The sequence below is a fragment of the Stegostoma tigrinum genome, unplaced genomic scaffold, assembly GCF_030684315.1.
Source record: "Stegostoma tigrinum isolate sSteTig4 unplaced genomic scaffold, sSteTig4.hap1 scaffold_338, whole genome shotgun sequence".
Taxonomy (NCBI): Eukaryota; Metazoa; Chordata; class Chondrichthyes; order Orectolobiformes; family Stegostomatidae; genus Stegostoma; species Stegostoma tigrinum.
The window spans coordinates 25,951-53,085 of NW_026728266.1; the positions used below are offsets into that span (position 1 = coordinate 25,951).

The following is a 27,135-nucleotide window of genomic DNA, read 5'->3' on the forward strand; positions in this document are numbered from 1 at the left end:
CTCTCTTCTTATCAGCAGCGCTTTCTTTAAGCTGAAATAAATGCGGGACAATGTTAAAAATTAGATAACTCTAATTCATTTTCGACTATTGCAATGAACTGTATGTGTGGGTGCAAAGTATAATGAGCAAAACAGCTTTGCCCTGAATTTAACCACGTTCAGGGCCAGCCACACGAGAAAGGTCGTGGCGCTCAAACGCCATCTTCATTCTTACCTCCATAGATGCTTCTTCGCGAGTTGAATATTTGCAGGGTTTTCCTTGACCACTGGGACAGTTCCCCAGGACCGGACATTTCTCAAACCCAGAAACCAATCTTTATCAAAAGAGGCTATTATGCTGAAAAATGCTCTTTATCCTTGTCCTGCTGGTCCGTGTCACTAAAAGCTGGCCCGGGTGAGGTTGGAGCTCACAGCCTGGGCATTTCACGCACCTCTGTACCGTCAGAGAAGGACCGCGCGCTCACCGATTGCATCACTGGAGGCACAGAGTAGCTCCGTGCCCTCATTCAGTGTTCCTTCATCACAGTTTACTGTTTGATGAGTATTCCTGTTGAGGGTCTTATGGTGCTCCTTACAAACCCTCTATCACTGTACTTATTTCCTGCTCCCGCTCGTTTCATTATGTGGCGCTGTGACAGTGTCGTGACCCGTTCTTTGTGGTGTGGCAGCATGAGCTTCGGCTCGAGAATGAGTCAAACCACTGACTGTTGTCCCCAATATTTCCTCTTAACATATCCTGAAGTGATACTGTAAGGGATCAGTTAATATTGCAATCAGACATGCAGAGACCGTGGTAAGAATTGCCGAGGTTGTGAGATGAAGTCTCATCCACACCATGTTTTGTTGACACAGATTATAAGTGTGAAGCTGGATGAACACAGCAGGCCAAGCAGCATCTCAGGAGCACAAAAGCTGACGTTTCGGGCCTAGACCCTTCATCAGAGAGGGGGATGGGTTGAGGGTTCTGGAATAAATAGGGAGAGAGGGGGAGGCGGACCGAAGCTGGAGAGAAAAGATAGGTGGAGAGGAGAGTACAGGTGGGGTGGTAGTGAGGGGACAGGTCAAGGAGGTGGGATGAGGTTAGTAGGTAGTAAATAGAGGTGTGGCTTGGGGTGGGAGGAAGGGATGGGTGAGAGGAAGAACAGGTTAGGGAGGCAGAGACAGGCTGTGCTGGTTTTGGGATGCAGAGGGTGGAGGGGAAGAGCTGGGCTGGTTGCATGGTGCAGTGGCGGGAGGGGTCGAACTGGGCTGGTTTTGGGATGCGGTGGGGGAAGGGGAGATTTTGAAGCTGGTGATGTCCACATTGATACCATTGGGCTGCAGGGTTCCCAAGCGCAATATGAGTTGCTGTTCCTGCAACCTTCGTGTGGCATCATTGTGGCACTGCAGGAGGCCCATGATGGACATGTCATCTAAAGAATGGGAGGGGGAGTTGAAATGGTTCGCGACTGGGAGGTGCAGTTGTTTATTGCGAATCGAGCGGAGGTGTTCTGCAAAGTGGTCCTCAAGCCTCTGCTTGGTTTCCCCAATGTACAGGAAGCCACACCGGGTACAATGGATACAGTATACCACATTGGCAGATGTGCAGGTGAACATCTGCTTAATATGGAAAGTCATCTTGAGGCCTGGGATAGGGGTGAGGGAGGAGGTGTGGGGGCAAGTGTAGCATTTCCTGCAGTTGCAGGGGAAGGTGCCGGGTGTGGTGGGGTTGGAGGGCAGTGTGGAGCGAGCAAGGGAGTCACGGAGAGAGTGGTCTCTCTGGAAAGCAGACAAGGGTGGGGATGGAAAAATGTCTTGGGTGGTGGGGTCGGATTGTAGGTGGCAGACGTGTCGGAGGATGATGCGTTGTATCCAGACGTTGGTGGGGTGGTGTGTGAGAACGAGGGGGATCCTCTTGGGGCGGTTGTGGCGGGGGCGGGGTGTGAGGGATGTGTTGTGGGAAATGCGGGAGACGCGGTCAAGGGCGTTCTCGACCACTTTGGGGGAAAGTTGCGGTCCTTGAAGAACTTGGACATCTGGGATGTGCGGGTGTGGAATGTCTTATCGTGGGAGCAGATGCGGCGGGGGCGGAGGAATTGGGAATAGGGGATGGAATTTTTGCAGGAGGGTGGGTGGGAGGAGGTGTCTTCTAGGTAGCTGTGGGAGTCAGTAGTCTTGAAATGGACATCTGTTACTAGCTGGTTGCCTGAGATGGAGACTGAGAGGTCCAGGAAGGTGAGGGATGTGATTGAGATGGCCCAGGTGAACTGAAGGTTGGGGTGGAAGGTGTTGGTGAAGTGGATGAACTGTTCGAGCTCCTCTGGGGAGCAAGAGGCGGCGCCGATACAGTCATCAATGTACCGGATGAAGAGGTGGGGTTTGGGGCCTGTGTAGGTTCGGAAGAGGGACTGTTCCACGTAACCTACAAAGAGGCAGGCATAGCTGGGGCCCATGCGGGTGCCCATGGCCACCCACTTTGTCTGTAGGAAGTGGGAGGAATCGAAAGAGAAGTTGTTGAGGTTGAGGGCGAGTTTGGCTAGGCTGATGAAGGTGTCAGTCGAGGAGGACTGGTTGGGCCTGTGGGGCAGAAGAAGCGGAGGGCCTTGAGGCCATCTGCATGCGGAATACAGGTGTACAGGGACTGGACGGCCATGCTAAAAATGAGGTGTTGGGGGCCAGGGAATTGGAAGTTCTGGAGGAGGTGGAGGGCGTGGGTGGTGTCACAGATGTAGGGAGGGAGTTCCTCGACCAAAGGCGAAAAAATGGAGTCCAGATAGGTGGAGATGAGTTCGGTGGGGCAGGAACACGTTGAGTCAATGGGTCGACCACGGCATACAACGCATCATCCTCCGACACGTCCGCCATCTACAAACCAACCCCACCACCCAAGACATTTTTCCATCCCCACCCTTGTCTGCATTCTGGAGAGACCACTCTCTCCGTGACTCCCTTGTCCACTCCACACGCCCCTCCAACCCCACCACACCCGGCACCTTCCGCTGCAACCACAGGAAATGCTACACTTGCCCCCACACCTCCTCCCTCACCCCTATCCCAGGCCCCAAGTTGACTTTCCATATTAAGCAGAGGTTCACCTGCACATCTGCCAATGTGGTATACTGCATCCACTGTACCCGGTGTGGCTTCCTCTACATTGGGGAAACCAAGTGGAGGCTTGGAGACCGCTTTGCAGAACACCTCTGCTCAGTTCGCAACAAACTACTGCACCTCCCAGTCGCAAACCATTTCCACTCCCCCTCCCATTCTTTAGATGACATGTCCATCATGGGCCTCCTGCAGTGCCACAATGATGCCACCCGAAGGTTGCAGGAACAGCAACTCATATTCTGCCTCGGAACCCTGCAGCCTAATGGTTTCAATGTGGACTTCACCAGTTTCAAAATCTCCCCTTCCCCAACTGCATCCCCAAACCAGCCCAGTTCGTCCCCTCCCCCCACTGCACCACACAACCAGCCCAGCTCTTTCCCTCCACCCACTGCATCCCAAAACCAGTTCAGCCTGTCTCTGCCTCCCTAACCTGTTCTTCCTCTCACCCATCCCTTCCTCCCACCCCAAGCCGCACCCCCATCTACCTACTAACCTCATCCCACCTCCATGACTGTCCGTCTTCCCTGGACTGACTTATCCCCTCCCTACCTCCCCACCTATACTCTCTCCACCTATCTTCTTTTCTCTCCATCTTCGGCCCGCCTCCCCCTCTCTCCCTATTTATTCCAGAACCCTCTCCCCATCCCCCTCTCTGATGAAGGGTCTAGGCCCGAAACGTCAGCTTTTGTGCTCCTGAGATGCTGCTTGTCCTGCTGTGTTCATCCAGCCTCACATTTTATTATCTTGGATTCTCCAGCACCTGCAGTTCCCATTATCTCCGGGTCAAAGGCCTGTAGATTCATTTTTAGTTTTCATTGCCTTCCAGAGGTGTTTAGAAACCCCTCTCAGGCCACAGTGGTTTCCATCGCTCCCTTCGCACTTTCAATCTTTACTGACTGCGAATGTGACAAACGAGCAGAGCATCTTCCCCCGTCGCCGTCACTCTCAGCGCATACATTCCAAAGAACTCAACGGCACGACGCCTGCGCAGTGCTCGCCTATAATGTTAATCAGGGACCTTTACCAGCGCGGGGACTGCTCGGTAACGGCCGTGACATTGAAAACCCTCAATCAATACAAATTTTACTGTGATGCGGCAGTTGGAGAAGGGTGCAGTACAAAACAACAATACAGCACAGACGCAGGCACTTCAGCCCTCCAAGCTTGCGCTGACAGATTTTGCCCTTCCATATTAAAACTGTCTTCTCTACAAGATCTACATCCCTCTATTCCCTTCCTATTCATAGACAATGTATATATATTTACTTTTTCCATCTTTCAAGTCTGAATCTATAAATAAGACAATTTTGTTAACTTATTTTAAATAAGTCTCGAGCGGTACCCATCTAAAATTAAAATTGTAACTACATGGCAATGGGTAAATGGAAAGGAGGTGATGGGATAGTGCTAATGTGTAAGTGGTCAGTACTCCAGAACCCTCCCTCTGACACTTTCAGGCTGTGACTTACAGATAGTCACTCACCTCCTTTTGGAAGAATTTGTTTTCCCTCAAATCCACTTAAAACCTCCAACTACTTATTTTAAAAGTGTTTCCCCCGCCCCGGTTATTGATTTCTGTACTAGGGGGAGATGATTATCCCTATCTAAGCAATCTATGCCCTCCAGAGCTTTGTTCACTTCAATCAGGTCCCCACCCAGCCTCCTCTTCCACCAGGAAAACAACACAGCCTCTCTACTTTTTCTTCATAACCCCATCACTCCAGCCCAAGCAACATCCTGCTGGATCTCTGCACTTGTGCAGTCACATCATCCTTTGATGTCATTTATGTAAATGATTTGGATGTGAACATAGGAGGCATGGTTATTAAGTTTGTGGATGACACCAAAATTTCTGGTGCAGTGCGCAGTGAGAATGTTATCTCAGAGTACAGCAGGGCCTTTGTCAGATTGGCCAACAGGCTGAGGAGTAACAGGTGGAGTTAAGTTTGGATAAATGTGAGGTGTTGCATTTTGGGAAGGCACACCAGGACAGGAGTCATGCACTTAATGGTAAGGTCCTGGAAAACATTGCTGAACAAAGACTTTGGGGTGCAGGTTCAAGAGTTCCTTTAAGGTGGAACCAGAGTTAGATAGGACAGTGAAGGAAGACTTTGGTATTCTTGCATTTGTTGGTCAATGCATTATAGGTGTTGAAGTGTCATATTGTGACTATACAGGATATTGGTTAGGCCAATTTTGGAATGTTGCTGTCAGTAAAGACACTTGAAGTGGTTCAGAAAAGATTTAAAAGGATTTCACTGGAGTTGGAGGGTTTGGGCTACAGGGAGAGGCTGAATAAGCTGGGGCTATTTTCCCTGAAATATTGGAGGCTGAGGGGTGGCCTTGTAAATGTTTATAAAATCGTGAGAGACGTGGCAAAGGTGAGTAGTCAACGTCATTTTCCCAGGCTAGAAGTCCAAAACTGGAGCACATAGCTTTAAGTTGATAGCAGAAAGATGTAAAAGGAACCTAAGGGGCATTTTCCTTTCATGTCGAGGGTGGTACATGTATGGAATGAGCTACCACAGGAAGTGGTAGAGGCTGGTACAATTACAACATTTAAAAGGTATCTAGATGGGTGCGTGAACAGGAAGAGTTTGCAGGGGTATGGGCCAAATGGTATTAAATGGGACCACATTAATTAGGATACCTGGTTAGCTTGGACGCATTGGACCAAAGATTCTGTTTCCATGCTGTACAACTCTGTGGCTCTAAGTTGGAGAGTGGCAGAGTTGCTTCTGAGACTAAGATCCTGAATTTAAAAAGAGGAAGCCGTGAATGGCATGGCACACAAGCTGGCCATAATAAATTGGGGAGCATAACTTAAGGAGATAGAATTGGATAGGCAAGTGAAAACACTTAAAGAAAATATTGGAGAACTGCAACAGTTGTTCATTCCTATCTGGCACAAAAATAAAATGAGAAATGGGGCCTATCCATGACTAGGAGGGAAATTAAGAATAGTGATCTAGAGTCTTAGAAAATAAGAACATGACGTGCTGGTGTTGGACTAGGGTGGACAAGGTCAGAAATCACACAACACCAGCTTATTAGTCCAACAGGTTTATTTGAAAACACAAGCTTTCGGAGCCTCAGACCTTCTTCATGAACAGATTGCTCTTTCGCCCTTGAGACTGTTCTGCCATTCATGCTGATATTGCTGATCACCAACTCAGTACTTTCTCACTTTCAACACCCTTTGATCCCTTTATCCCTCTGAACAATAATCTAAACCTTCTTCACAACGTTCAATATTTTGCTAAACCACTTTCTTTGGTAGTTGAAGTCCACAGATTTACTCCTCTCTGAATGAAGAAACCCCCTTCCCGGAATCAGTCTGGTATATCTCCATAGCACTGTGACTACAAAGACAGACTATCATTCCTTAGATAAGGAGAACAATACTGAACGGAATACTCCGGGTGCAGTTGCCCTGGTGTCATGCAGTGCTGTTCAGTTCACTGGGTGTATGATATGTCGTGTCCGCCCCGGAACTATGACGCTTGGTATGAGTTTCAGCCAATGAGCGAGAGCTACATATATTCTTGCCCGTCATTCACTCCGATTGGTTAGACAATCGCCCGTGTTTTGTTGGTCACTCATATCTGCACCCCCCCCCCCCCCCCGCCCCAACATTCACATTGACGGCAGCTCCAGGCCAATCACACAGGCCCAGTGCGCAGTGCAGGCATTGCAGCAGGCTGCAGGTGGTGCCAGGTTGGAGGAGGGGACTCAATTTGAGAAGCTCTCCAGGCTCAAGCAACAAAATCCCTGTCCTGCTCTCGAGGCAGGAGTTTGTGAGACGGGGTAGGAATGGAAACCGCGGGAGGTGATGGCCTGGGCAGTTTATAATCTCGTAGGGGAGGCCTGGGGCCCCCATGTATCAGGCCAAGGATTACTAACCGCCATCTTGGTTAGGTCGGGGACGGGAATTCTCCCCAGATACTTGGCCGCCATTTTCGGAAAGGGAAGCCGTGTCTCACTTGGGCAGAAATCGATGAGGCTGTAACTAAGAAGGAAATCCTAGAGGTGTATGGGGAGGATTCACCAAACAGCCACTGGAGACTCAAACCCCGAATCAGACTCACTGATTTGATTTTCAGTCAGCCGACTGGAGTTGGGAACTTGATCCAGAGAGAAGAGGACGGAGAAAGGGAGAAAACTGGAAGAGGAGGACAGAGATAGGGGGATAGTTCTGGATTTCAGTCGAAAGAGGAAGGAGGGTAGAGCCAGGAGTTTACAGAATTGAGAAATAAGAGAGAAGAATAATGTTCCTTAGGATCTGGACATGTCTGTTCTGAATTTTTTCCTGCAATGACAGTAAATGACTTTTGTAAACTCCTTTTGCAGGATATTAGAAGAGAAGTATTTGCAGATATTAAACACAAATCAAATTTCCTGCTGTGAATGGTTGACTCATGCAATTTATGAGGAGCTGAGTCCCTTCAGCCTCTGAATGTGGAAGGAGAAATGTTTGACCTGTATGTAGGTGATACAGACAATATTCAGCTGACAATATTGCAGTGAGGAGACTGCATAAAAGATTTACCCTGTTACACATCCAATGTGGGAGCATTCCAGCATATTTCTTGTGGAGAGAAATTGAACCAATCAATCAAGAAGGTTGGGAAAACATTTACACCATTCACAGTGGGGAGATACTCTGCTCGAGCAATGTGCTGTCAAGGCTTCAGTTGATCAACCATTCTGAAGTGATACAAAGGTGACAGTACTGTGCAGAAACCATGGAAATGTGAGAACTATAGTAAAAAGATTCAATTACCCATCCCAGCTGGAAATCCATCAATGAATTCACATCAGGAAGAAGCCACTTACCTGTTCTGTGTGTGGGAAGGAATTTAATCAAACAACCAAACTCATGTCACATCAGAGAATTCACACTGGGGAGAGACCGTTCACCTGTTCAGAGCGCGGGAAGAGATTTACAGACATCCTGGCTCATGTGACATCAGTGGATTTGCACCGAGGAGGGGAGAAGCCATTCAATTGTTCGGTGCATGGGAAGAAATTCCCTCATTCATCCAGCCTTCAATCACACCAGCAAATTCATACTGAGCAGAAACTATTTGGCTGCACCTCCTATGGAATGAAGTTCAGACACGCATCTGCCCTCATTGGACACCAGCGAGTTCACGCCAAGGCGGGGGGGGAGAAAACCATTCGCCTGCTCTGTATGTGGGAAGGGCTGCAGTCAATCATCCAGTTTGCTGAGACACCAGCGAGTTTATCCCAGAGAAAAGCTGTTCAGCTGCACTTCCTGTGGGAGTAGTTTCAGGTGTTCATCTTCGCTCTGCTCATCAGCAAGTTCACACGAGAGAAGGCCATTCACCTGCTCCATTTGTGGGAAGCGATTCACTCAGTCCTTCAACTAGAGATAAATAAGTGAACCTGAATACGTTTATACTGCAGTAGTTCAAGGAGGAAACTCACCAGCATCTTCTCCAGGGTGACTAATGATGGCCCAGCAAGAGATTTCCGTATTTTAAGAAAGAACTGAATTCTGCTACCAAAATTAAGTCTGACAATATTAGATCTGTTTCAACTGATGTAAACACAACTATAATTGGCTGCAGTTTGGTAATCTGGATATATTGCTGATGGTTTGGACAAGTGTCCCTTTTTAAAAGCACCAACGGTCATTCTGAATTCAAGATTTGTGTTTGGAGAAAGAAGCAGATGCCTTGTGAAAGGGAAAACATAAAAATCAATTTATAGAAAGAAAGCTGACAAAGGAGATGACCAAACAAGTTTTGTTCATCAATGCTTGCAGGGCCAACTGCTCCTTTCACTGCCCTGTATTGTACAGATTAACAGCGTCACATCTGATAGGGCCAGGGTAAAGAATGAAGTGAAACTGGGCTATTGTCATAACCTTAACTTTGTTTCACATTTTCTTCTTCTTTCTCTTGGCCTTGACATTCCCCTCTGAAATGAAGAAGTTTACCTGTATACCTGGTCAGGCAGCAAGCCTGACTCTCAATCCAGACCGAAAACAAAGACAAAAATAAAGCTTGTCTTTAAGCCTCTACCCTACACTGATGACAGTGCACTGGTGCACTCAACTTTCTTCTTTACCACCTTATCCAACTGTGTTCAGGGAGCTATCTGGAATTAGGCCCCAAGATCCCCCTTTATACCAATGATCCTAATGGCCCTGCCATTTACTGTATACTTTCCTCTTGCATTTAGCCTCCCAAACTGCATTACCTCAATTTTCTCTGAATTAAAGTCCGTCTGCCATTTCTCCATCCAACTTTCCGATTGATCTACATCCTGCTGTGTCCTTAGACACCCTAACTCACTATCCTCAGCTGCACCAATTTTCACAGCATTAGCAAACCAACTTAGATTTTCATCCAAATCTTTTATAAAAATAACAAACCTTGTGGAACACCCCTGGTTACAGATCTCCAGTCAAAAAACACCATCGCCACCCACCCTCTGTCCTCTAACCCAATCCAATTTACCAACGCACCATGGATCAATCTCATGTGACTTAATCTACTGGAACCACCTACAATGAGGGAGCTTGTCAAATATTTCCGTAGAGTACATGCAGACAACATCCACTGCGCTGCCTTCAATCAGCTTCGTGACTTCAAAAAAAACAAAAAAAAACACAAGCCAGTTTGTGAGACATGACCTCTTCTGCAGGAAGCCACGTTGCATGTTATCCACATGAACTTTAGCAAGGCCTTTGACAAGGTTCCTCGTGGCAGGCTGACACAGAAGTCGAAGTGACCTTGGTTACACCATGAGTTGGGTACAGAACTGGCTTTGTCATAGAAGATGAAGAGTAGCTATAGATCTGAAACCAGTGCTTTTCTGTAGGAATCAGACCGCTGTCGTTAACATATTTATTATAAAAAATATTTGGAGGAGAACATAGGTGATCAAATTAGTAAATATGTGAATAACAGATCTGTGGAGCTGTGAGTAGTGAGGAGGAATGCTAGACGATACAGCAGGATATAGATTGACTGGAGGCTTGTATGGAAAAATGGCAGGTGGCATTTAATCCAGACAAATGTGAGGTGATACATTTTGGAAGGTCTAATGAAGGAGGGAAGTGCACAGTAAATGGTAGAATTCTGAGAAGCACAATCATAGAGCAGTATCTAGGTCTACAGGTTCACAGTTCCCTGAAAATGACAAGTCTAGTGGAGAAGATGGTCAGGGCAAAGTGTATAAAAACTGGTCATGTTGCAGCTCGCTAGAACTTCAGTGAGGCTACATCTGCAATGTTGTGTACAATTCTGCTCACCAAACCACCACAAGGATGATCAGCTTTGCAAAGGGTACAGAAACAGGTTACCAGGATGTCACCTTGTTTGGAGGATATTAGTTATGAGGAGATGTTGGATAAAATTGGTTTATTTTCTTTTGAACATCAGAGGCTGAGGGGCAACCCGGTAGAAATTTACAAAACTGGGAGAGACATGGATAGTTGGAGTCTAGAGTAGAAATGACAGTTTGTGTAGGGGACATAAGTTTAAAGTAATAGGGAAAAATGTAAAGGAAGTGTGAAAAGTAAGTTTTTACACACAGGACAGTATGTGCCTAGAATGCATTGCCAGAGGAAGTGGGATAAGCAGGTACAATCACAATGCTTAAAAGACATCTTGATGGATTTGTGAATTGGCAGGGAATAGAGAGATACAAACTGTGCAGGGGAAAGAAAGAGATTTCATGATTATAAAATCATGCGTTAATGGAGGCTTGTGGGCTAAAGGGACTATTCCTGTTCTGTAGTGTTATTTGAGACCTCAGTTTTTCAAATACAGACTGGAATATTGGTAGAGTAAGAGGCAGCAAGGGTAAGTTTTCCTGGATTGTATGCACGATAAATTTCCGAAAACAGTGCATTCAGTTCAAAAAGAAAGAGCGCTCGTTTGGTCCTACTTCTTGGGAATGATGGGAGCCAAGTAGATCAAGTGTCAGTGTCAGACCATTCAGGAGACCATGATCACGTGTAGGAAGGTACAGAATAATGTCAGATAATAACCAGCATTAATTCAGAATGAGAAAACTCAATTGATGGAAAGTTGTCTTCAAGGGCAAGGTCAAAGCTGGACAGCAATGACTGGAGTGACAGGTTGATGGGACAAAGTATAAATAATAATAAGGGCTACTTTCAAAGAGAAGATGGCTCAAGTACACTCAAAAAGGAAAGGAAGTGCAAACATTCAGGGCTGCTTGTATGACAATTAGAATTTAAGATAAGATTTAAAAAAAACACTTATGATAGGTGTCAAGGAGAAAAGTCCAAATTGACAGTCACAAGGAATACAGAAGGTCCAGAAGTTGGGGCAAGCAGATGAAAAAGCACACAAGGAAGGGAGACAGTTAGGAGAAAAGGTTGGCAGCCAGTTGAGAGGGGCTGGTAACACACTGGCTATAACAATGTAGGAGAGAAACATGCAGATTCTGGGCTCAGACACAGGGCAAAATTTAGGAGCCCCTTGGCCTTATCGGAAGCAGCAGAGGCAGTGGATCGATTGCCACCATGAGTGAGACAATGAAGCTCTTTGAGCTCCTCAGTTGTTGTTGTAGGTGAGGATGGAGAATACATGGGGGAGGGGAAAGAAATGTTCAATGAGAACAAACTTGTATTAGAGATATCATTAAAAAATAAACATACTGCAGGTCACACAGAAAGCTGATTTGGCTCTTATGCTAAATATAAAGACTGAGAACTGGAGTTATAAACCAGTGGAAACAGATTCCATTGAAATGGTTCAGTACTGACTGTGATTGAAAGCAAAATCCAAACATCCAATAGCTACCTACAAACTCACTTCTGTGTCAGCAAATGAGATAAATGAGTGAATCCCTTCCCACCCTCAGAGCAGACGAATGGCCTCTCTCCAGCGTGAACTCGCTGGCGTATATTGAGGCTAGTTGATCACCTGAACATATGTCTGCAAAAAACACACAAATAGTCTCTCAGCAGTGTGAACATATTGATGATTCATCAGTTGCCCAGAACATTTAAAGCACTTCCCACAGTTTGGACATTTAAAAGGTCTCTCGTCAGTGTGAGCAGCTTGTATGCCAGGACTGTGGTTCACCAAGTGAATCCCTCCCCACAATCAAGGCTTGCATTGTGCCAGTCCTGGTAATTAACTAAAACCGTGTCCACACACACAATACGTGTATGCTTTCTCCTTACATGTTCAAAATCTGATAATGTTCTGTTTACAATAAACTGAGGTGTCCATAAGACCCTGGGATTATGCCTGATGTCAGTTTCCCTTTGAGTACACTGTGAAATCAATTTAAAACAGAACAATGCAATGAAGAGAGAGTCCACACAAACACCAGGCTGCCTATGCAATCAGCTCGTAATGAATCTGGTAGTTTGATTAGATTAGACTCCCTACAGTGTGGAAACAGGCCCTTTGGCCCAACAAGTCCACACTGCCCCTTGAAGCATCGGACCCAGACCCATCCCCCTATCACCCACACACCCCTGAACACTCCGGGCAAATTAGCATGGCTAATCCACCAATCCACCTAGCCTGCACATCTTTGGACTGTGGGAGGAAACCGGAACACCTGGAGTAAACCCACACAGCCATGGGGAGAATGTGCAAACTCCGCTCAGACAGTTGCCCGAAGCTGGAATCGAACACGGGTCCCTGGCACTGTGAGGCTGCAGTGCTAACTACTGAGCCACCGTGCCACCCCGTAGGATTAATGACACACTATTTTAAAAAAAGTGACCACAAAAGCCAGTGATTCACTAATGTCGATCAGGGAACAGAAGCTGCCACCTGGTCTGGACTTATACAAGACTCTGGCGTCTTTGTGAGTGGACAGACAAAGAATGTTGAGAAAGAGGTGAAATACAGGTATTGACTAAATCCACATCTCAATCAGGACTTTGACATCATGTCACAAACCCTTAATCTTCACTGTTGTGAATGTCCAGTGTGGAAGATCTATGGAACACCATCACGGTGAGGACCCCCTCCAAGTCACACATCATCCTGACTTGTTTGAATCCAGTGCAGGATGAACAGCAATTTCCTCCAATTAAACACTGAGACAGCTTCTACACTGACTGCAACCTTCTGTCTAGTAACTGTGTGAAGCTGAACCAGACTGTTCACAACTCTGATGAAATACTTCACACTAAGATGAGCTTTCTCCTGCATCATCACCAAACTAACTGTTTCTATCTCAGTAACATCACCTGACTCCATCCACATCTCAGCTCATCTGCTGCTGAAACCCTATCCATTCTTTGTTACTTCTAGATTTAACTACTCTAACACAGACCGGTCCCCCACATTCAACCTTCCTGTAATGTTGGAGTGATTCAAATCTCTGCTGTCTCATTTCTAGTGTTATTGGCCCAAAGTGCATCACAGGTGCTAAAAAGATACATCAACAGATCTGTTAAAAGACTATCCAATTTAGCATCGTGATAGTACCATACAGCATGATAAGTTTTTCTCAAAGTGAGAATGGGACCTACTTTCCACAGGACTGTACAGTAGTTACTCTCACCGAATGCTGTTCTGGATAAACGCTGAGGATGAGCTAACATAGGTTTTCCCCTCCCTCTCTCGCACTGTTCTTCCTCATCCCTGTTGTACCATTTTGTTTCTATGTCTCCTGTACACTCAAACATGTCTGTGTAGCTCCTTGAAAAGATAACTTTAATAAAACTTCAAGTATATATTTTTTTTCTTCATGCAGCAAGTCATATGTGTATTGTCTCCTCTTTTCTTGCACTCGCAAAATCCTGCTGAGAAGAAAATGCCAGTTGCTGAAGGAACATTCGCAACAGTGGGATTCAAACCCACATCAATGAAAAGACTGGAGTCTTAATTCAGCACCTTAAGACTGTTCAGCCACAGTAACTGACAAGTCGTGGTCATCCTTATTGTCTTCAATGATGATGTCGCTGCACCAAATTTTAGTCATGGAGCAGGAGAGGCCTCGAGACTGCATTACCATTTCTTAAATCTCTAACAACCTCAACACCATTTTTGCCTCAAATCCCTGCAGAGTCTCCAATTTCTCTCAGGTTACCTCTCATGCTTTTCTCTTCTCAAGAAAAGAACTTCTTGCTGTTTAACAGAAAGTGTGAAAGAAACATAGGAGGTCTGGCAATGAGACAAGTGAAATCATGTTAGTTTCAAGATATTTGCACTATTTCTTTCTCTCCGCAGGAATGGCTTCACTAACATCCTACATAATTGTTAAAAATTGTAACAACTATGTAGCAATTAAAGCTAAAATTCGATCTTCTCTCTTAATCATTTGCAGCACCCGCAGAGGACTTTAGACCCATTTCTGTCCTTTTCCATACCCATCCTGAATCGAAAAGAGCGAAAATAACAGACCTGCTGAATTTATCCAGCACATTTTCTGGACATTTTGGGTTTCTAAATTAATTCCCTCAATGTGTCAAATGTCTTAAATGCTTGCTCACAAGGTCTTCGTATCTGCTATTTAAATAGTGCACTGTGAACACTTCAATCATCCATTTTATATGAAACAAGCACACAGTAACTGAACCGTCTTCACGCAAAAATACAAAAATGTATTTCCTTTCTCATCTTTTAAGCCCGTTTGGTTTTTTGTACCATTTAATATGAAGTCTTACAACTGCACCAGAAACCTCTGGTTAAAAAGATTCTGAAAATGTAGTCCGTAACATGAGAATTGGCAAAAGTTGTTGACACACAGAAGAAAGAAAATGTTGTGTGAGATTCAGCAAATAAAGGAACATTTCTTAGACTGTAGCTGAAAAAAATTGGTTTATTGAAACAGACTTTTTCACCATTCGACCGAGTGACTGGAGTTATACAGGGCACTTAAAGATGAGGGCAACAACATCACGAAATTAATTTTGAATGTTAAATCCTGGAGCAAGTACTGAAAATGGATTGCAATGTGAATGAGAAGAATACATTGGAACCTTGGGATTTTCTAAAGCAGTTACCTTTTACTTCCTTGGACTGCAGCGGCGTCAGTGAAAAACCCATTTGTCACCTTATAAAGCAGGATTTGAACATTGACTGTGGAAGGCCAAGTTAACTCAGTTGTTGGAACATACGCTGTTTAAGTGCAGAGTTGTGAGTATGAGCCCAACACTGGGCACCACCTGTTTATTTAGTATTTTCCCTTTGCAAATTCCCTTCCTCCAGCTATTCTTGATGACCCTTACATCCCATGAATCAGCTTAGCGAATCTCTTTTGCACCGCATTCAACGCCAGCATATCCTTTCTTAAATACGAGTAGCTAAACCAATATGGCTTCACCAACATCCAATACAGTTGTTACAAGATGTCCCGATCCTCAAAACACTAACACCTCGCAGTTAAGGCCAAAATTCCATTTACTTTCTTCATAACTTCAGCATCAGTTTAGGACTTTAGACCCATCCTTGTCCTTTTCCATACAAATCCTGAATCGAATAGTTATAATAACTACCTGCAAAATGCTATCCCACTGAAACTTCAACCACTTGCTCAACTTTGTAACCTAAAGTCAAGTCCAGGACCTTCCCCTTCCTTGTTGGGACTTCTACTTAGTGGCTGAAAAAATGCTCTCCTGGATGTATTTTAAAAATTCTGATAAATCCTTCACATTATGACGACTCCATTAATGTTGAGGAAGTTGAAAGTCTCTGCTACCATAATCCTGCTACTTCTACACTTTCTCAAAATCTGTCTCCTTATTTATTTAAAGGGGTTTTCAAAAATGTCACCTGTCCTTATTGCTGTATAGATTCCCGAAGCAAAATAACAATATTTCCTCCTCCTTTACCACCTCCACTGCCTTGCATGAAGGCCCTGTATCCTGGAATACTGAGCTGCTAACCATGTCCAAGTGACAGCAATGGCTTTATGACCCCACTAATTTGTATCCTCAAATCATCTGCCTTATTCATCTGACTCCAAGCATTAAATACCATTCACCCGTGGCAAACTCGCTTATATCTTAATTGCCCAATGACAATGCCTTCCAGACTCTCTTGTTTCTTCTCTTTTTGGCCATTATTATTTTTGAACATTCTCTGGATTTCAGCCCACTGCTAAACTTTTTACATGACCCCCAACAGTACTGGAAACCCATCCCCAGCTCCCACAAGGATGCAGTTCCCATTCCAGTTTAGGTGTAACCGCTGTGTGTAATTCTACTCTTCCTGCTGAAGGACGGATGTTGTAAAACTTCAAAAGGTTCAGAAAAGAATTGTAATGGTTATTATTGTAATAGTGTACCATTAGTACACTAAGTTTCAAGCATTTTGGGATGACTCGGTTCCCAGTTGCTCATATGAAATGTACTGACTGTCATTGAGTGAAAAATAAAAACCACAGGTTCCTCGCACTTGTTGGAGGTGAGGATAGAGGAGATAGGCTCTCCATCTCCCCTTTCAAAATAAATTAGTCTGCTTTTGAGATAAAGATCCAATGCACAGTAGTTTTAATAAAATTTATATCATTTTTTCTCCCAACAAGGTAACCAGACATGTGGTGTTTTCAAACATCATGAGAAACAAGCCCAGATAACATGACTTGAATACAGATAATACGAGCAACAAAAATTCCTACAGATTCTTGGGAACTCATTGGTGTTTAACCACAGTGGCTCAGCGGTTAGCACTGCTGCCTCACAGTGCCAGGGACCTGGATTTGATTCCACCCTTGGGCAACCGAGTGTGTGGTTGTTGGCATATTCTCCCTGTGGCTGCGTGGGTTTCCTCTAGGTGCTCTGGTTTCCTCCCACGTGCTGGTTAGTGGATTCGCCAAGCTAAATTGCCCAGAGTGTTCAGTGATGCGTACATTAGGTGGGCTACGGGGAGATGTGTCTGGGTGGGATGCTCTGAGGTTTTGTGTGGAATTCTTGGGCCGAAGGGCCTGTTTCCATACTGTAGGAATACTCCGAATTCTATGAAAACCCGTCCTAATGAACTAGGGAATCCCTTTTCACACACTGCGGGTGGATTGTCTTTACCCAGTGTGAATGTGTTGATCTACAGCAATAAAACGTTATCATTTTCAAAACCTACTCTACAGTTACGTATTTGTTATTGAGATTAATGCGAAAGGACTAATAAATTAAACGCCATTTATTTCAATGCCAGAGGCCTAACAGCTAAGGCAGAGGAACTCAGGGCAAGATTGGAAACATGAAACTGGGTTATCATTGCAATTACAGAGGCAAGGCTCAGAGGTGGACAGGGCTGCCAGCTTAATGTTCTAAGATATAGTTCCTATAGAAAGGATAGAAAGTCGAAGGGGGAGGGGGAAGCAAAGCAAGAGAGGAGGGAAAAGTGGCATTTTTGAGCAAGGATAACATTACGGCGTTACTTAGGCAGGATATATCTGAGAATACATCCAGGGAAGTTATTTGGGTGGAACTGAGAAATAAGAAAGGGATGATCACCTTATTGGGATTATACTATAGCCACCCCCATTAGTCAGCAGGAATCTGACAAATAATTTTGAAAGAAGTTATCTGGAAGAATAACAGGGTGGTGATGGAAGGGATTTTAACTTTCCAAACAGACTGGGAATTCCATGGTCTAAAAGGCTTGGATGGAGCGGAGTTTGCTGAGAGTGTAGAGGAAAATGTTTTGATTCAGTATGTGATGTACCGACTACAGAAGGTGCAAAACTTGACCTGCTGTTGGCAAATAAAGCAGGACAGGTGACTAGGGTATCAGCAGGGGAGGACTTTGGGGCCAGTGACCATAATTCTATTAGTTTTAAAATAGTGATGGAAAAGAGTAGACCGGATCTGAAAGTTAAAGCTCTATATTGGAGGAAGGCCAATTTTAATGGTATTACACAAGAGCTTTCAAAAGTTGATTGGGGCAGATGTTCGCAGGTAAAACAGAAAGTTAGAAAGTGGGAAGCCTTCAAAAAAAAGAGATAACGAGAGTTCAGGGACAGTATACTCCTGTTCGGGTGAAGGACAATGCTGGTAGGTATAGGGAATTCTGGATGACTAGAGAAATCAAGGTTTTGGTCAAGAAAAACGAGGAAGGACATGTCAGGTATAGACAGCAGAGATCGAGTGAATGCTTACAAGAGTATAATGACAATAGTATACTTAAGAGGGAAATTAGTAGGGCAAAAAGGGAACATGAGGTAACTTAGGCAAATAGTATTAAGGAAAATCCAGTGGGATTCTACAAATAGATTAAGAACAAAAAGGATAACGATGGAGAGATAGGGCCCCTTAAAAAGCAGCAATGCCTCCTATGTGTGGAATTGCAAGAAATGGGGAATATAATAAAACAAGTATTATGCATCAGTATTTACTACAGAAAAGGATATGGAAGATATGGACTGTGGGGAAATAAATAGCAACATCTTGAAAATTATCCATATTACAGAGGTAGTGATGCTTAAAACGTATAAAAGTGGATAAATTCCTGGGACCTGATCAGGTGTATCCGAGAACTCGGAGGGAAGCTAGGCAAGTGATTGCTGGGCCCCTTGCTGAGATATTTGTATCATCGATAGTCACAGGTGAGGGACCAGAAGTTGGCTAATGTGGTGCCACTATTTAAGAAAGGTGCTAAGTAAAATCCAGGGAACTATAGGCCAGTGAGCCTGATATTAGTGGTGGGAAAGTCGTTCTAGGAATCCTGAGGGATAGTACTTGAAATATTTGGAAAGGGAAGGACTGATTAGGGATAATCAACATGGCTGTGTGTGTGGGAAATCATGTCTCACTGACTTGATTTTTTTTGATGGAGGAACAAAGAGGATTGAGTAGCGCAAAGAGGTGGATGTGTTCTATATGGATGTCACTAAGGCGTTTGACAAGGTTCCTCATAGTAGACTGATTAGCAAGGTCAGATCAGATGGAATACAGAGAGAACCAGTCATTTGGAAACAGATCTGACTTGAAGGTAGAAGACGGAGTGCTGGTGGAGGGTTGCTTTGTCGACTGGAGGCCTGTGACCAGTGGTGTGTCATTTATAAAGATGATTTGGATGTGAATGTAGGAGTTATAGTTACTAAGTACCAATCCTTGCAGCATACTGCAGGTCAAAGGCCTTTCCAAATGGCCAGCTCTCCCTGGATTCCATGTGATCTAACCTTGTTAATCAGTCGACCATGAGGAATATCGAAAACATCCACCGCTCTGCCATCAATCTTGTTTCTAACTTCTTCAAAAAAACTCAATCAAGTTAGTAAGGCATAATTTCCTATGGACAAAGCCATGTCAACTATTCCCCATTCAGTCCACGCTTTCCAAATATATGTAAATCCTATCCCTCAGAATTCCCTCCAACAACTTACCCACAACTGACATCAGGCTCACTAAAAGTTTATTGTTCCCTGGTTTTATGTTACCACCTTTCTTAAACAATGGCACCAGATTAGCCAACCTCCAGTGTAACAGCTCACCTATGACTGTCAATGGTGCAAATATCTGAGCAAGGGGCCCAATCGCAAGCCTAGCTTCCCGCAAAGTTCGAGAATACACCTGAAGAGGTCCTGGGGATTTATCCACCTTTATGCTCTGTATGGCATCCAGCACCACCTCCTCTACAACATGGAACTTTTCAAGATACACATTCATTTCTCTAAGTTCTTTAGCTTTTGTATCCTTTATCACAGTAAATACTGATGTAAAATACTTTTTTGTATCTCACCCATCTCGTGCATTCCCACACATAGGCGGTCTTACTGTGCTTTTAAGAAGCATAGTAGTGTCAAAATTGGCCTCATTTAAAACTTTGACTCTTCGACCAAAGTCTATCCTTTTCCATAATTATTTTAAAACTAATAGAGATATAATCATAGGCCCCAAAATATTGTCCCCCCTGCTGACCCCTCAGTCACCTGCCCTACCTTATTTCCCAAGAGAAGATCAAGTTTTGAGCAGGGACTAATGACACCAGTACAAACAGCCCAAAGATCAAAGTTCATTCCTTGATTTAAGGGCAAAATCCTTCAAATGTGGTTGTGGTGAACTTGCTGGTGTGTTAACAGTTGGGATGATTGAGTGAATCCCTTTCCACACATAGAACAAGTGAATGGTCTGTCCCCAGAGTGAACTCGCTGGTGTCTCAGCAGGTTGGTTGAGTGAGCAAATCCCTTCCCATACTCGGAACATGTGAACAGTCTGTCCCCACTGTGAACTCGTTGGTGTTTCAGCAGGTTGCTTGACTGAGTGAATCCCAGCCCACAATCAGAGCAAATGAACAGTTTCTCCCCAGTGTGACTGCATTGGTGCATTTCCAGCTGGGATGGGTAAATAAATCCCTTCCCACAATCCCCACATTACCACAGTCTCTCCCCAGTGTGACCGTGCTGGTGTTTGGGCATTTCAGATGAATCTTCACAGAATCTTCGACACACAGACAATACGCATTTCTCCCTGGTGTGAACAGTGCTTCTTCCTTTAATGTTCAAAATCCTGAGATAATTAGGTTACGACAAACAGATTGAGTGTCAGATCTGGATGTGGTTTTGTTTGATTTCTCTGAATGCAATCACAATTTCAAACTGAAGAAAAAAAAAGTAGAGAGAGAGAGAGAAACCAGAAGAACACACACAAAGATTGTCAAACTCAGAAATTAATCTGATCAATTGTGGATGCAACACTGAGGGGCACTGCTGGATTATCAGTAAAACTGAACTGGTTCATTAAATGTCCTTCAGGGAAGGGAAACAGTCAGCGTTTGTCCAAAACTACAAAAAGAGATAGAGTTTGGACAGACATGAAGGGCAGGCATTTTATTCATCTGAAAATGAATCCAATTCCTGTTTTCTCTCCATACCCTCTGATCCTTCTGAAGGACTAAGATGCAGAAAAATACCTGAAATCTGAAATAAAAACAGAAAATGATAGAGATACTCAGCAGATCTGGCAGCATCTGAAATGGTGATAGATGCAGGAACCATTGCAATCTTGAAGAAGTGTTGAGATGATCATCCACTGCACCAAAATACAGGTTACACACCGAGTGCCAGAAAACGGGCCTAGCTTCAATAGGTGCTTGATGGCCAGCACCGATACAATGGGGACATTGTTGAACACAATGTTACCCGAGTGTCTGACCCCATTTAGTTCCGTGTTTCTCTCCTATTCTCTTTTAGGAAACAGGCAGCAGCAAGTAGTGAAGAATGCAAATGATATTTCGGCCTTCATTGTGAGAGGATTCGAGTACAGGAAGAGGGATATCTTTCTATAAGGGCCTTGGTGAGACCACACCTGGAGTCATGTGCACCTTTGTTCTCCTTTCCAGAGGAAGGATGGCCTGGCTACTGAATGATCGTAAAGAAGGTTCACCAGACCAATTCCTGGGATCACAGGACTGATGTATGAAAAGAGATTTGATCTTGATTAATCCTTCTTTCTTTTAATCTTTCAGCCACCGACAACATCATGAACTAATTTCAAATCCCATTTGCTGATTTGAGTCTTTTACTGCTAAAGCTATACTTTGGTTCCCATTCCCCTGTCATACGAGTTTAAATCCTCACCAGTGGAACTAGCAAAAGCATCAACAAGAATATCTGTCCCAGCTCTGCCCAGGACAATTGTTCAAGCTTGTGCATGTCCCACCTTCCCCAGAAACAAACAAACAGTCTCAATGCCTCAGGAATCCAAACCTTTTAAGTTATAGCTCCAGCCATGCACTCATCTCATCTGTCCTCTTATGCTTTTACTAGCACATGCATTGTAGCAGCTCACACTGTTATGGGATTAGATCACGAAAGGTCCTGTGGGGGGTATAAAAGAGTCCTGTTGAGAAGGAACATTAGGGAATTTACTTGGGTTTCTGTAAACAGACAGTTCAAAACACATAAGCATTTTAACAAGAGGCAGTTTTTAAAGGCCTGGTTCAGCCACAATCACAAGTTTGTTACTTAATAAAAAGTAGAAGCAAAAGTCTGATCCTACAGCATTCTGAACTGTTTAGGTAATTGTAACCAGAAATGCAAACAACCAATTAACATGAAATGGTTAGCTGAATTCCTTGAGCAAATGTTTGTCAGCAATAAAAGCAGCTCACTGTATCATTATGGAAGGAAAAGCAATAAATGGCGTAAACACAACCTCGAAAAGACCAACAACATAGGAAGGGGCAAAGGAAGATTATAAAGAGAGAAGTCAGGGCTGCAGAGAGATAAAACAATTGAAATATAGATACGGATAATTTGAATAAATTCTTACATCCAAAGATCAAGGGAAGAGTGACAAAGATAGATTACAAAATCCGAAATGAAGATATGGTTCGTGCCTTAGTTATTTGTGAAATCTGAACAAATTTTGTTTCATGGCTTGGTAAAGCTCTAAAGTGACTGAATTTCACACTCAGTGGAACTGGAATAGATGCTTTTTATTAAAACAAGAAAGTAATAATGGAAAGCGCTTAGAGTAGAAAATGAAACTTCAGTTTAAAAATCATTTACAGAATGCAAATCGTTGGGATTGTAAACTGCAGCAGCAAGTCAGAAACACTGTTTGATCTTTTAAGCTGAAGTAAGAGAGGGATTTTTCCACAATTTGTCAACTGTATTACAAAATTGTAGTCACTTTATATCAGAGTTGAGTTTAAAAGACTTAATCACAATTCCTAACAATCCACACTACAGTTAGTAGAGAATTTGGAAAAGTTCTTAGTGATAAGATACCATTTTGGTTTTTGGCAAAAAAATGTGGTGCAGCTGGCAAATGTCTGAGGAGGAATATAACTGTCAAAAGCATTGTAAGGTCCCAAAGACAGACGAAGTAGTTTTCGAGCTAACCTCAGGAGATTATAGAAGGGTTTAGGACTGAACATAGTGTTGTCCACGATTGTTTGAACATAGGACATAGAACATTACAGCACAGTACAGGCCCTTCGGCCCTTGATGTTGTGCCGACCTGTCATACCGATCTCAAGCCCGTCTAACCTACACTATTCCATGTACGTCCATATGCTTATCCAATGACACCCTAAATGTACCTAAAGTTGGCGAATCTACTACCGTTGCAGGCAAAGCGTTCCATTCCCTTACTACTCTCTGAGTAAAGAAACTACCTCTGGCATCTGTCCTATATCTTTCACCCCTCAATTTAAAGCTATGCCCCCTCGTACTCGCCGTCACCATCCTAGGAAAATGGTTTGCTTACTGGATTGGGTATATTGATTTGGGGTGTGTGGCTAACAATGACAACAATATTGCATGTAAATAACACCTAGCGAATGGAATAAAAATATCACAATCAGCCAGGGAAAGTCTGAATGTCACTGTCCACTCTTCCAATCTGAGCTGTATTTAAGAGGGGAATTAGGCCTCATGTGAAAGCCAGGTTTGGAGTGGACTCTGACCTCTCCCACACATGCGGTAACAGAGCTCTGAATAAAGGTCACTTGTACAACTGAACACAACACAAACTTCTCCCGACAACAATGTGGCACTGGGTGTAAGCTTGACAATACTACATTTGAGATCTCGTATTTTAGTGTATCTCTTAACTTCCTATCTTCAGCTTTCAGGTCCTCCTCCCTTGGTTTTCCTATGTCACTGGTACAATCGGATGTTCACCCTCCCACTCCAGAATGTCCTGAAGCTGCTCCATGTCATCGCTAATCCTGGCACCAGGGAGGCAACATACCATCCTGGATTCATGTCTCTCTCTATTGAATCCCCTGTCTCTACAGTCATATTTATCGTTTCCCTCCCCTTCTATGCAGCGGAGTTACTCCGAGTGCCATGAACCCGACTGATGCTGCTTCCCGAGTGGCCACCCCAACATCCTCCACCTCCCCCGAACAGTACCCAAAACAGTATATCTATTTGAGGGGGATGACTCTAGCACTTCCTTTCTGAGCCTTTTACGTGTCTGATGGTCACCCATTCCCTTGCTGTCTGTGTAATCTTCACCTGCTGCGTGACCAATCTGTTGAGAATGCGACCACAACCTTCTCAGTTACCATGGATGCTCCATACTGACTGCACCCACAGCTCAAGCTCTGAAAAGCAGTTAACTAGTAGCTGCAGATGGACACACTTCCTGCACAAATAGCCAATAGGGACACTGGTAATGTCCCGGAGTTTAATGCGGAAAACCGTGAGGTGATTCACGTTGGAAGGAGTAACAGGAATACAGAGTACTGGGCTAATGGTAAGATTCTTGGTAGTGTGGATGAGCAAAGAGATCTCGGTGTCCATGTACATAGATCCCTGAAAGTTTCCACAAGTTGATAGGGTTGTTAAGAAGGTGTACAATGTGTTCGTTTTTACTGATCGAGGGATTGAGTTTCAGAACCATGAGGTCATATTGCAGCCGTACGAAACTCTGGTGCGGCCGCACTTGGAGTTCTGGTCACCGCATCGCAGGAAGGATGTGCAAGCATTGGAAAGGGTGCACAGGAGATTTACCAGAATGTTGCCTGGTATCGAGGGAAGGTCTTATGAGGAAAGGTTGAGGGACTTTAGGCTGTTTTCGTTAAAGAGAAGGTTCAGAGGTGACCTAATAGAGACATACAAGATGATATGAGGATTAGATAGGGTGGACACTGAGATCCTTTTTCCTCAGATGGAGCTGGCTAGCACGAGGGGATATAGCATTAGATTGACGGGTCATAGATATCGTACAGATGTCAGACATAGGTTCTTTACTCAGAGTAATAAGGGCGTGCAATGCCCTGCCTGCAACAGTAGTAGACTCGCCAAGTTTAAGGGCATTTAAGTGGTCATTGGATAAACATATGGATGATAATGGAATAGTGTAGGTTAAATGGGCTTCAGTGTGGTTTCACAGGTCGACACAACATCAAGAGCCTATGTTCTATTGTGCAAGAGGAGCACACCACAGATGTGATGTCTTCTGTTATGACTTCTCTCCAGATTAGAGATAATGGGAACTGCAGATGCTGGAGATTCCAAGATAATAAAATGTGAGGCTGGATGAACACAGCAGGCCAAGCAGCATCTCAGGAGCTCTCTGATGAAGGGTCTAGGCCCGAAACGTCAGCTTTTGTGCTCCTGAGATGCTGCTTGGCCTGCTGTGTTCATCCAGCCTCACATTTTATTATCTCTCCAGATTAAACCAGTTTCTGCCTTAAAAAGAATTTAATTAAGCTAGGTCCTCCCCCTTCATTTCAAACATTACTATTATAAACCTAAAGCCCCTAACTTTATTTAAGCTAATACATACTTTAAAAACTGTAAGAAAGTTCTTTACGGTATCAAATATCAATTTGAGAGACTTTCTGAACTGCCCAAACTGAGACTGAGCATCACACTCAATCTTTCAGTTTCACTTTCTGTTTCACCCAACTCCAAAGCACTCTCACTTAGCCAAGCAGTACTCACAGTGCAGCCTTTTCATTTTCATTGTCTGCTCACACCCACTCTGATCTCAGCCTCCCATACTGTTTCAACGCAGCTCAATGGAAGCTCAGGGAACAGCATCTTCACATTAAATGCAGTAATTTATAACCCTCAGGAATCAACACAGACTTCAGTTTCAGGATCAATGGAGTTGTCAGGAAATGGAAGATTCCACCTGGAGGGGTGCTGGAATTTGTGCCCATAAGGAATTTTAAAAGGAAGTTTGCAGGTATTCAAGAATGAAAAATGTATGGATTAAAATCATGAAGTAGGCGATTGGGACTAAATATGACAGTTCTTTCAAAGAGACGAGGTGTTGTTTGGACAAATCTACCCCTCTCAGGCCAATATCTCCTTTCTCAGCTGCAGGATATAGAACTGAACACTTATCCCAGGGGTGATCAAACCAAAAATTTGAATATCCTGCTTTCAAGTTACAAACTTACCAGGAATATTCTCCCACGCATAGAATGGTTAAACCTCTTCCCTTTCCCAGTTAAGTGTCAATGATACTCAGATCCTGATCACTCCGCTTAATGGAGAACATGCTTTGTGATCCTGGTCTGCAAATTATTCTCAATAAATATCCTGTAAAGCAAATCCACAAGAGACAAATAACGGTCAGCCCTGGACAGAAATCCAGAAAACACAACAAGATTGTCTGGAAAAGGCAAACATTTCTCTTGGTTTCTGTTAGTTATGTATAAATCCTCCTCTTCAAAGCACCCTGCTCCCCCACACAGAAAAATGCAGAGGTAAAATACACCCATTATTAGAGACTGAGGAAGTCAGACATTAATAAATTTGACCAGGGAGCACAAGGGGACTCAGAGCACTTTCAGTGATTTGATCCCAATCATATGAATACTGGGCAAACGGATATGCTTTAATAGATCATAATATTTAAAGCAGGACTTCCTACAGTGAGAGTGCAACAGGTAACATGAAGTTCTAAGCAAGGGTTAGCGGATCCGAAACGTTATTTTTTTTTCTTTCACAGATGCTACCAAACCTACTGAGCTTTTCCAGCAACTTTGTTTTTGAACATGCAGTTCTGAACGCGTTTTCGGCATTTCTCCTCCATTAAATATCTAACGTATAACTTGCAGCAATTTATACTGCCTGAAGCCAGTACTCCGCCAGTGTCAAAAGTCCTTCCCAGGAAATACACGCCATGTCTCACAGTCTGGGAAAGAAGTCCAGAAAAACAAAAACAAACATTTCTCTTGTCTTAATCTCCTCTCCCAAACAAGAAAGGCTGCGCTTGCGTTCCACTGCAGATTGCCACCTATAAATATGGCGATCCCGCATGAGTCCCGAAGATCATTGCCCCTAATAAAGATGGTGGCAATTACCTCTGCCTATCGCAGCCTCAGGTCCGCAGCAGTTTTTTCGTTTGCTGCAAAACACGGGGCCGGCATGTTAAAATTTGTTTTCTGACATGCATCAACGGCTATTAAAGCCTCTCAGTCAATACCGAAAGTATTTCCCTCCCGTTTTTTTGCAGCTTTCCTTTTTGTCCCGTGTACTGTACTTTCGGCAAGCAGCTAACCTTCAGTCGCAGAGATATTGCGTCTCCGGACAAAGACGATCACGTGATTTTCAAACAGACAAACATCTCACTCGCTCTGATTGGTTGGAGGATAGGCCGCTTCCATTGGGTCCTCCAAGCCCCGCCCCGTGCTCCGATTGAACCAAAGCTGACGTCGC

The 27,135-nt window shown here is 44.1% G+C and overlaps 1 long non-coding RNA gene across 3 annotated transcripts; it reads right to left on the bottom strand.

Annotated features, from left to right (window-relative positions):
* Positions 1-27,009, bottom strand: LOC132208260 (uncharacterized). Of its 3 annotated transcripts, none has more exons than XR_009444346.1 (4): positions 26,442-27,009; positions 25,872-26,013; positions 21,712-21,822; positions 14,868-20,512 (listed from the first exon to the last, which is right to left on the bottom strand). It is a non-coding gene; the product is annotated as an uncharacterized LOC132208260 (long non-coding RNA). The 3 variants fall into 3 exon arrangements; XR_009444347.1 differs by having other exon boundaries at positions 26,781-26,993; XR_009444348.1 differs by lacking the exons at positions 14,868-20,512; positions 21,712-21,822 and adding an exon at positions 1-31 and having other exon boundaries at positions 26,442-26,993.
* Between the last annotated feature and the right edge of the window lie 126 nt (positions 27,010-27,135).